The sequence below is a fragment of the Myotis davidii genome, unplaced genomic scaffold (genome assembly GCF_000327345.1).
Source record: "Myotis davidii unplaced genomic scaffold, ASM32734v1 scaffold520, whole genome shotgun sequence".
In the NCBI taxonomy this organism is placed as follows: domain Eukaryota; kingdom Metazoa; phylum Chordata; class Mammalia; order Chiroptera; family Vespertilionidae; genus Myotis; species Myotis davidii.
In genome coordinates, this window is record NW_006292908.1 from 2662369 (window position 1) to 2673078 (window position 10710).

The 10710-nt window shown below is 49.7% G+C and overlaps 1 protein-coding gene across 2 annotated transcripts in view; it reads left to right on the forward strand.

The window, feature by feature from the left end:
- The window catches only part of MAPRE2 (microtubule associated protein RP/EB family member 2), a 115843-nt gene that overhangs the window by 36819 nt on the left and 68314 nt on the right, over nt 1-10710 (forward strand). Inside the window, exon 1 of one of the 2 annotated variants that reach the window (XM_015565685.1) lies at nt 4066-4106. The exons of the other annotated variant lie outside the window; for it this stretch is intronic. The gene's annotated coding sequence lies outside the window, so the exon portion shown is untranslated. Of the gene's footprint in view, nt 1-4065; nt 4107-10710 lie in introns of those variants that run through there. 2 annotated transcript variants of the gene reach the window in all.

The window sequence follows — 10710 nt, forward strand, 5'->3', positions numbered from 1 at the left end:
AATGGCACATCGCGCCGAAGAGCATCGGCTGTGTGCCAGGCACTGCGTTAGCTGGTGAGATATATTATGGCATGTCATCTTCACAGCGACCCTAGGCAACCAGCACTATTACACAGACCTTATAGGTGAGGGATCTACATCTTAGATGCAAACTAACTTGCTGAAGTCAAGTTGGGGACCCAGGGCCGCCTGCCTCCAGAGCCCCCACTTTGCTCATTTCTCCACCGGCAGTGGGAGGTGCCGCATGCGGTCTGCATGCACTTTATTACGGCTGCACCTGCGCACACAGGGCACAACCTGAACCCGCAGGCAGGGACACGGGCATTTTAGGTTCGTTCTTCTACGCTAACCTGTGCGACTCTGCTCACCCGCTGAGGGTGGGGAGACAGAACAGGTTTCAAGCTCACCAGGTCACACTTTGGGCACCTCTGCCAGTTGACACTATCTTTGGGTAGCTAGCTCCATCTCTTGGGTGAATGCAGCGGGGCCTTGACTTACGAGTGTCCCGACTAACAAGTTTTTCGAGATACAAGCCGTCTCTTGGCTGATTTTTTGCTTTGAGTTGTGAGCTAAAATTCGGGTTACGAGCCAGCTTCAGATACCCCACCGCTAGTTGACGCAGCGAACGTCACAGTGAACGCCTCATCAGCCCAGCATTCAATTCATTGTAATGGTGAAAATTGATTTGACATACGAGTAATTTGAGTTACGAGTTTGGTCCCGGAACGAATTAAACTCGTAAGTCAAGGCCCCACTGTATTTTGTCTTGGAGACCCCCCTTGCCTCTCCCTAGCTCCTCTGCCCCACCTACCAAGCCACTGGTTTCCGTCTCTACTTCCCTGGGGCTGCCCCTGTGTGGGGAGGAGGTGCTAGGGAGATGCACTTTAAGGGGGTCTTTTCCTGGAGTCTCAGATAGGAAATGAGACAAAAGAAAGTCTCTTGGGCCGAGAACAAAACCGCTACCTCTCTGCTAAGTCTCCCTCTGGGACTTGACGGTGGGAGATCCCGTTTTCTCCTACTTTCATCCCCTTCTTCCTGCGCTCAGTTGGGGTTGGAAAGGGTGGACGCTTCCCTTCCTGCCCCTGCCTCTCCTGCACTCTCCCTGTATCCCAGCACTCGCCCTCCCAACGTGGAATTTGCCCTCCCCTTCCCCCTAGGGCTGACCTGAGGAATGGCTGCCCCAATCACCTGATTTTTGAGATGAGAAAGGAAAACCCACCTGTCTAGTATTTTCAGATGATCACTCCTGTTACCCCTGCATCTTGGAGGGTGGTCACAGGCCTCTGGAGCCCTCTGGGTCCCTTAGAGCAGTGGTTGGCAAACCGCGGCACGCGAGCCACATGCGGCTCTTTGGCCCCTTGAGTGTGGCTCTTCCACAAAATACCACGTGCGGGCACACGTACAGTGCAATTGAAACTTCGTGACCCATGCGCAGAAGTCGGTTTTTGGCCTGGGCGAGTCTATTTTGAAGAAGTGGGGGGTGTGGGTCGATTGGTCCTGTGACGGGAGACATGGTGCAGGCGGGCTGGGCTGTGGGATACGCAGCGCGGGGGAGGTGCCAAATATCAACAGTACTTAAACTATATAGGTAGGTTAATAACAATGTACCTACCTATATAGTTTAAGGTTTAAAAATTTGGCTCTCAAAAGAAATTTCAATCGTTGTACTGTTGATATTTGGCTCTGTTGACTAATGAGTTTGCCAACCACTGCACTAGAGCGATGTGGCTCAGAGCAGTTCCAGCAGAAGAGGTGCAAGGGGCCTGGGACACCTCCCTCACCCGACTCACTACCCTTCCCCTCCTAGTCCATTAACTCGGATTCTGGGCTGTGGCCTTCTCCTTCACAAGCAGCCTGGAAGCAGTGGGGTGCTCGCTCCACGGAATTAGTCTGTGTCATCAAGGAGCCATGCGTCCACATTCCGACACATTTAGTCCCTACGATACCATCAGTGACGCCTAACCTATCACTTAAATATGGGATCATGGAAATGTACGCTGTGATACAGAACACAGAATGAGAGGGTGTGCTCCGAAGACATTAAATACTTCATTTGTACACTGTGTCTTTCAGCTTCACACTGTCCCCAAAGAAAAGGGAAGCTTTTGTGAAAAAGAACCAGTTTAGGAGGGAAATTGACAACTGTGGGTCTAATAACAAAAATAGTAAGAGGAAGCGGATCTCTGTAGCGATGACTGCACTCTCAAGCCCCTTATAGCTCCTTGTGCAATGTGAGGCCTGGTGTGTATCTCTTTGACTTATCTATGTCTCTGTGCCTTGTAAGTCTTGGGTCAGAATCGGATCTTTTTAAGAAAAAAATCTCATGTAAGCTAAGATATGAAGATATCAACTTGTATACTGTGAATTCACTGGAGAAGCATAAAATATAATTATTAAAATGTAGCCCGAAAGGAGAATATACAATGGGGGCGGGGTGCCCTTTTGTTTGAGAATATCATTGCCATCTGGGTTGTAAGCCATTTGATTCTATTCTAGTTGCTTGATGCCAGAAATAACTTATTACCAGGGAGACATGCTGGAGCATCGTCAGGAATGACAAAGTTTTTACTTGTTTTTAACATCTGTATCACAAAATGATAAAGCTGCTGATCCATGCAGTGATATGACCATATAGCCTAGTACGCTAGTACTTTCTGCTACATATATTTATGCTGCCTTTTACACACCAATTCTTCCCCCTTTTCCACCCCACTCAAGGTCAGAGACCACTTTAGATAAAACAGAGAATCCTTCAAACTCTCTTCTCCTCCCTGGAGGAGAGCACTGGACACACCTGGGGCCTGGCTAGAGTTTAAAACTGAATCCATAGACTTCGCACAGTAATAGCAAATCTCACAGTGGTCATGTTGCGAGTGTACATAAAGGGCTTGATTCTCTCCTTGATCCGCGATATTTATGAGCTCACATTAAATATAGATCACTACTGTCCAATCACACTGACAAAAAGCATGTCATTTTGAAGTTCCAGTTCATTACTTTCTGGCTGCCTGACCTTGAGCAGGTTACTTAATCTCACTAGTTTACTCATCTTTAATGATAATAGTACCCGTCTCATAGCCAGTGTATTTGAAAACTACATGACAATGATATGAAGTAGCTTGAATGCTGAGAGCTCCCAGATACTAAATTGGGTGTTCGCTGAATTCCAATGGAAGTGAAATAAATGGCAAGGAGTTCGTTTTCTGCAGCATAAGGCAGCATAAGAATTTGAATGAGGGGGTCTTGGATAACTATGATGTTCTAAAATAGCGGATATCTTTTCACAAGCCCTCTTTGGGGGTTCTTTTGTGCAGAAAGTCTCTTAATTTGCAGTCTTTACGCTTCACATTATTCAAGTAAAGACCACGTTGATTAGAAGGCAGTACAGCTTCCCCTTTGGTGTTCAGCTCGGGGGCATACTGGGGGAGGATGTTGCTTCTGTTTGGAGAAGAGGGGAGGGGAGAGGGCATAGAAAGCTGCACATCCTAAACCTTAGTCCGATACCTTTCCCAGAAGCAGGCCGCCAGGGGTCTTGTTTCCCCGAAACCAGGCCGAGTTTAGCTTTAATGGCATAGCGCCTGGTGTGGAAGGAGTTAAAGCCCCCCCTCCTCTTGACCCGCTCTTTTGTGTACACAGCTGCGGTGGGAGCGCGGGTCGGAAAGGAAATGGTTAGAGGAAGAGCCGGGTTTGAGACCTGGCCTGTCGGCGAGGGGGGCCGGCGGGGGCCGGGCTTTACGCGCCAGATGTTTACGCGCCAGATGTTTACGCCCAGATGTAGGCCCGCCCGGTGCCCGCCCGCCCGGAGCTGCCGGCGTGGTCGCCTCTCGAGTGCGGGGCGAGGTGATGAGTTAGCGGGTTGCTATGGTGACGGGCCGGCCCACGTGATCCACTGCTGCTGCCGGCGCTCTGACGTCAGCACCGGGAGGGCGGAGCGCGGGAGGGCGGGGCGGGTGTGTAGGATGCAAGTATTTTTTCCTCTTCTCTTGATTTATATGCTGTATTTTGACTGTTCAGAGGTGTGAATTTTTATCTAGCCTCGTGCAGTTTCTTTTTATAACTTCTATTCCTTTCCGGAAGCACACGGTGCGCGGGGAGCGCTCCTACAGGTACGGTCCGGCCCGGCGCGGGCGGGCGCGGCGGGGACCTGGGCGGGGAAGCCACTGCGGGTGTAAAGGGCTGCGATCCTCGCTGCCCGCGTCCATGTGTCATGTGGGGGATGCATGGAGGCTCCCCGGGCGCAGCTGGAATGCATTTTGTGAATAGGTTTGCCGCCTGCGAGGGGTCTCCCCCCAGCGCCTTCCTTCCACGTAGACCCGATGCAAGCAGGTTGCCCCCCTCTCCGCAGGGAGACGGGCTGCAGCACTTCCTCTCCTTCCCTTTTAGCTTCCAGAGGAGCCATTAGGTGGGCTGTGCCTACAGGCGGGGACGGGAGGGTGGCGAGGAGGACGCTCGCGCTCGCCTCCCTCGCCGCGGTGCGGTGCGCGTGCAGGAAAGATGGAACCCTCTCGATGGAGCTGCAGCCTGTGGGGTGAAGCCGCCAGATTGATGGAGCTTTGTAAGAATTCTGCTCGCTGATTGGCGCAGGGATTGACAGCAGAGGTCACGGTGTCAGGCATTCACCAAAATTGTCTTCCTAGAACCCAACGTTTATTAGAAAGAGACTGGGCTGCCAGGGATCTGGGCGCCGGGGTGCATTTTCTCGGGAGTTGGCGGCCTCCGCGGGGGTGAGGGAGCCCACCCTTTTATACGGAGGACGGTCGGATGGTCGGTGGGAAGGTAGTTCCCGGTGTTGTGCTGAGGCCTGATTTGAGGATGGGGCTGATCTCGGTCATTGCATCGGGAGCCCTTTGATGAATGAGTCGGCCTGGGCGGTTGGCATCGTTCTGACATGAGCATCTCTGGCAATATGTTCCAGCAGATAAGCTCATTAAAATTGTTTGCATTGTTTGATAAGGATAACAATGTCGTGGAGCAATGCAGCTAGCGTCTGGTGCGTTCAGGGCCAGACCCGAAGGGAGATGGATAGCTTCGCTCCTGTTTCCTCTGAAGTTCTTTTGTACCCGGGCCGGTTATTTTTAAATGCTGCCTTGATAACCGCGAACAGTGCTGTTGCTTTGAAGCAGGCACACATACCTCCGAAGTGCATCCTCTCGCTAGCGAGCCCAGGAAAGGGCTCTTTTCTTTTTTTTCTTTCTTTTTTTAACGCCTTCGTCTAATCATCCAGGTAGAGTTATGGGCAGAATATTCTGTATGTATGAATGTTTATATAATGGGACCCGAAATTACCCCACTTCCTCTGTCTGCGACCAAAGGAACACTGTTTGCTGACTCGTTGCCCTATCGCCTCTGGTCGTTCTAGAAATACTTGGAGTTAATTCTGGCTGCGCCCAGGAAGTCACCAAAATCTCATGCCCTAGGGTTCCAGCTAATACGCCTATGCGGCCTCCTTTCAGATTCCAAGTGCCCTTCATGGAAACCACCATCGGCCCTCAACTTCTGGGCTTCCCCTTTTTGGAGACCCAAGCTCAGGATGGGAATGCTGGGTCCCTCCGTCCCTTACTCCTCTGCCTTTTTCTGTGGACATTCCAAGGCCTAAAATAGAATGAAAACAAAAATAAACAAACAACCAAAAAACCCTGAGTTGCTTTGAAACCTCACTTATTTAAGCTGTTCTCATAGGTAATGCACTGAAAGCCCTCTCTTCTTCAATGATTTCATCTCTGCCGTGTAGGTAGCCGTTGCTTTTTTAGACGAGTTCGAATTTTACCACATGGGCCGGAGGATGTGGCCTAATTGGGTCTTATTAGTCATATGAGCTAACTCGAAATGGCAGTGCAGTGGAAAATCACTTGGTGGAAAGGTTACGTGCGGATTTTGGTGGTAAATTATTGCTTTAAAATAAAATTTTGTGTACCTTTTGAATCCAGTCCACATTATTTCCATTTCCTGAATTATTCCCAGTTTGCTTTCTGAGTCTATAATGGCCCCTGAAATTATGTGGAAAACAAAACTAGACTGGAATAAAGATCTGCCTGAATGAATTCTTCAGTCACTCTGCGCATCGTGGCATCCGGTTGTTATGTGACGGGGTTATTGGATGCGATAGTGAGGGATGCCATAGGTTACGTGAAGAGGAAGCCTCCAGAACTGCATATGTTCTGAGTCACACAGAGGGCGCACCGGGGACAGGGTACTCCCTGTTCTCCTCCGGCTGCTTTTCTCTCAGTGGGGATGACCAGTGTCTCCTCCCGACGGCGTATTTCCCTGGAGGAGCACAGGGGATGGAAAACGTGACACATTTCTCTCCTTGGGAGCTGTTCCGTGGTGATTTTGGCATCCTGGGGCTGGAATGACGCTGCCATTTAAGTGCTGAGAAAACGTGGAAGGCAGTTTGAAAGCCAGGGTAGAGGGGTAACCAAATAAGTTTTGCTTTGGCTGTCGGTTCAGTATATCCCCCACCAATGAGAGGTGCTGGGGAGAGAGTCCTGTTCGATCCCAGGTAAGGCTGGAGCCTGGGGTGTCCACATTCTCTTCTGGCCCCTTTACTGACCTCTAGGCAGGCCCCCAGCAAGTCCATTCTCTTTGTAAAGATCCCTGCATTTGCTCTTCACCTGTAAGGAATCTCACTGCATCCTTACAAAGTTTTTGTGAGGTTAACTTCAAAACGTTTAAAACAAAGACTTAAAACAAGAAAGAGCTGTGTACATATAGAAGAAGGTTGTGATTCTTGAAAGAGGGGCATTTTCAGGAGCTCCAGGCCGAACGCCCCTCACCTGGCAGGTCGGGTCGCACAGCTAAGCTGGGGCGGGGGGGGGGGCCTCCCCAGGCTCTCAGTGAGAGTGAGGGGCCAGTGCTCTCCCGGCAGGAGACACTGTTGCCATAACATGTGCCCCAGGTTGTTTATAAATCAGGGTCAGATAGGGCTCATGACCCAGATATCCTAGCCCAGGTATCTCTCAGTGTAAACAGAGCCCGTTTTTCCAGCCGGGACTGGAGTGGGCAGTAAATCGTTATTGAAACCTGTGCACCCTTTGGTTAGAAGAACAAGTTTCCTTTAGAAAACTACCCTCCCTTAGTCATATCAGTTGAAAAGAGCGCATGCAGAAATGGCTCAGCGGAGCCCTGCAGACGTGTCCACACGCGTGTTCACACATGTGATGGCCTTGGCCGGCTTCCTCACTGCATGCACGAGCACTGGGAATCCATAGATGTGAAGAGTCACTGAAGATGTAAGTGCCGTGTGGGCCGTGCGAGGTGACACTTCATTCACCTGTGAGCGAGCCTCCGGGCCCTCCCTGGGGAGGGCTCCCTGTGCACGCGCAGGTGCTGGGAAAGGGTGATGACCCGGCGCCCTGCCACCCGCTCTGTTCTCCCACTGCAGGCTTGTAGGCATGAATGTGTAAGTCCAGAGGACGATGTCCACGTGTGTGTTTGAACACGCAGCTACAGTAGTGTCTGTTTCTGAGTACTTTTTAAAAAATTCGCTTGGCCCCAAGAAATGGACTGTAAACAAACAAAAAAAAGCAAACTGAAAACTTAAGGTTTTGACATCCAACTTTGCTAACTTTGCAAAATGAACTCTTGTTAAGAAAAACAAAAAGAAGCCCTGGCTGGTTTGGCTCAGTGGATAGAGCGTCGGCCTGTGGACCAAAGGGTCCTGGGTTCGATTCCGGTCAAGGGCACATGCCCGGGTTGCGGGCTCAATCTCCAGTAGGGGGCGTGCAGGAGGCAGCCAGTCAATGATTTTCTCTCATCATTGATGTTTCTTTTCCATCCTCCCCCTTCCTCTCTGAAATCAATAAAATATATATATATATGTATGTATAAAGAAAAACAAAAAGAAAAGGCATGCATGTGTATAAACGATAGTCGTGGGAGTGCGTTCCATTTCATAGAAGCTGTTGTCACACGGCTCACTTGGATCAGAATGTGGGGTTCAGACCATACTCCCCAAAACAGCCACTGCAGACATGACAGATCGAGCCTCATGCGTCTCCGTTATGTATGTGTATCATCTGGGTTTACTACTGTCCTAGGAGATTTTCACAAATAGTGATTTTTGTCCTTAATATTTTTGTAAAAAAAAAATCGAAGGATTACTTAATGGCTTCAGCTCTTAGGGGCCCAGTATTTGAACTTCTGTCCAGGTTCCTTGGTCAGAGCTCCTGTTAAGGGGATGGTCTTCGCGGTGCCTTCGTGAGAGGCTCGCCCCTCCCCAGCGGCTGTCACCTGTTGTATCTGTTGACAGTGCGGTATCTTAGCGGAGCAGTGGTTTGCGATGGTCCCTTGAGTTTAGGTGGTTGTTTTCTGCATTTACAGGAACCTCCTGAAGCTGCAGTGAACAATTCCTTAGATTCATGGAGGGGGAAATATTGGGACTCATCTCCATATTCTGTTCAGTTTGGGGAGTTAACTTGACAAGTACTTGAGAGTCTGCTCTGGGCAAGCTCTCTGCTGGATGCCCCTCCAAGGACCTTGCGTTCTAGCAAAGCCGGTCGTTTTGTAACAGATACACCTTGTGAGTATTTGGCTTGGTCTGAGGGCAAAAGTGGTTTGCGCTTCCTGAGCCCACAGTGACTCAAAGTAGAAAAAGATACCCCAGAGGCCAGCCTGCTGTAGGGAGCCGGCCAGCCGGCACTGTGGGAGGCCAGGCGTTCTGGTGAAAGGGGTGTGGGCTTTCGCATCGGGATTTTGCTCGGCCTGGCAAGCTGCAGGTTGGGCAGTGGTGGGCAACAGGGCAGGAGGACTGTAAGGCAGGCAGGGTGGGCAGAAGTCGGACATGGAACGCCATTGAAAGTGTATTCATCCAAACCCAGCGCCATGTCAGCAGCAGTGTGTGTGCTGGGATTGACGTCCCGTATTGAAATGACAGTTAAAAGGAAAATGGAGTTCCAGCAGTGCCCCACCCTACGGGCCCCAGATGGACTAGAGCATCCTTAATCCCCCAGGAGAGAGCTCTCTGGAACCCAGTGTAGGGATCAGGACACGGTCGTTGACAGATGTTCCCTGGCTCCAGGCTTCTGTCCCCGAGTGGCAGCAACGACAGCTTCGCCCCATAACAGGACTGGTACGCGGGTCACACAGTGGCTCCTCTGTTGGCAGAAGCCCACTTCATAGGCAGCAGCCTAACTTCAGGGGGTGGCTGATCTGTGCGCTTACACTGCTCTAAGCATCCCACACTCCAAACCAGGGTGCCTGGTGCTTCATGGGGAAGGACCCTCCTGAGCCATTCGATTCCGTGGAGTGTGCAGACATAACTGATGAGCAGCTGGGCGCTCGCTGCTCGGGGCTCCGGCGCCAGTTCTCTGACAGCCGCCGTGACCGCGTGGTGGCAGGCCCTGGAGTAGACTGAGAACCAACCGAACTTGGATTACATGGGTTTGTTTACTTTTGAATTTTGTCGGTCTCGCTTTAGAGGAAGAAATGATTTGTTCCTCTCCTGTCAAAAGTACCTTTTCCCACAATGAAAAGTGTTAGAATAGGCATGTGTGTTAGCATAGTGTCGTATGCTAACAGGAGGCTAGCGTTCAGCTACCAGCCGCTGAAAAGCCAACTTGGATATGCCACGTTCATCCAGAATCTTAAGCACTATTCATTCCAGCAGCCCTCCTCCTCCCAACACTCCACACACATCCCATTGGCCACGCATGGACCTTGTTTCTTAGTTCATTTGAAAATCATGATTTTTATCTTGGTGTTTTGGCCCTTGGAATGTATATTGTGTTGAGAGAATTCTTTCAAAATGGAAAGCTACAGTTCACATAGGCAAAAACTAAAATTATACAACTATCGCCTTATAGCACAAATCAAAGAAATTTTTCCTGAATATGTTTTTTGTTAAAATGCATCCCCAAAAATGCTCGTTCATTTTCATGAAAAGAATCATTAGTGAGGTAAGATTGAACAGTTTTATAGGTCACTAAGAAATAATTTCTTAGTAGGTTACTAAAAAAAATAAAAAAAATACTTGTGTATTTTCAGGGTCAACTCTCCCCAGGCTAATTAGGATTTTACTCACTTAAAACCAGGACGGCCTCTTCTGCTTAAAGCATTATTTTGCTTTTTCTAAATGTGGTAATATAGACATAGGATGGCCACGCTGATGATGGTGTCCCTGGGTGTCATTTGTCCTGAATTCAGTCTTCCTGTTATTTCTGGACCTCATATGGTTTGGGCCGGGTAAAATGTGCCAAAACCCAGATCCGGGCCAGGACTTGGACAGAGAGCAATGGGCAAGAGGTTTGAGAGAGCAGAGTCCCTGCTGTAAATAATAAATAACACAGTGTGTGCTGGTGGGAGTCTGCGAAGCTTGTGATGGTGCACACAGAATGCGTCCTGAGTTGATGGTCAGTGTGTGATGTTGCATAAGCCTGAACTATGATGTGCTCTTCCCATGAGGCACACCTAGATTTCTGCGAGTCAGTTTTACTTTTTCTGGAAGTCGTATTTGTTTTTGCTTTCTTTTAAAGACATTTATCTTTTTGTTCTTGAGAGTCAGCCTACCTTGGCAAGACCCTGAGCGGTAATTTGTCAAAAATGCCAGAGGCCTTGACACCTCAGGGTGGCGTTCTTATGTGCATTCCACTTTGCTTATAAACAGTAGAATCCTTCATTTAAGGGCGTGATTCCCTGCAAGGTTTGCAGTTGGCGCTCAGCAAATCAGGGGGAAGTGAAGCTACTAGAATGGGCTCCTCTACCCCCCACCCCCAC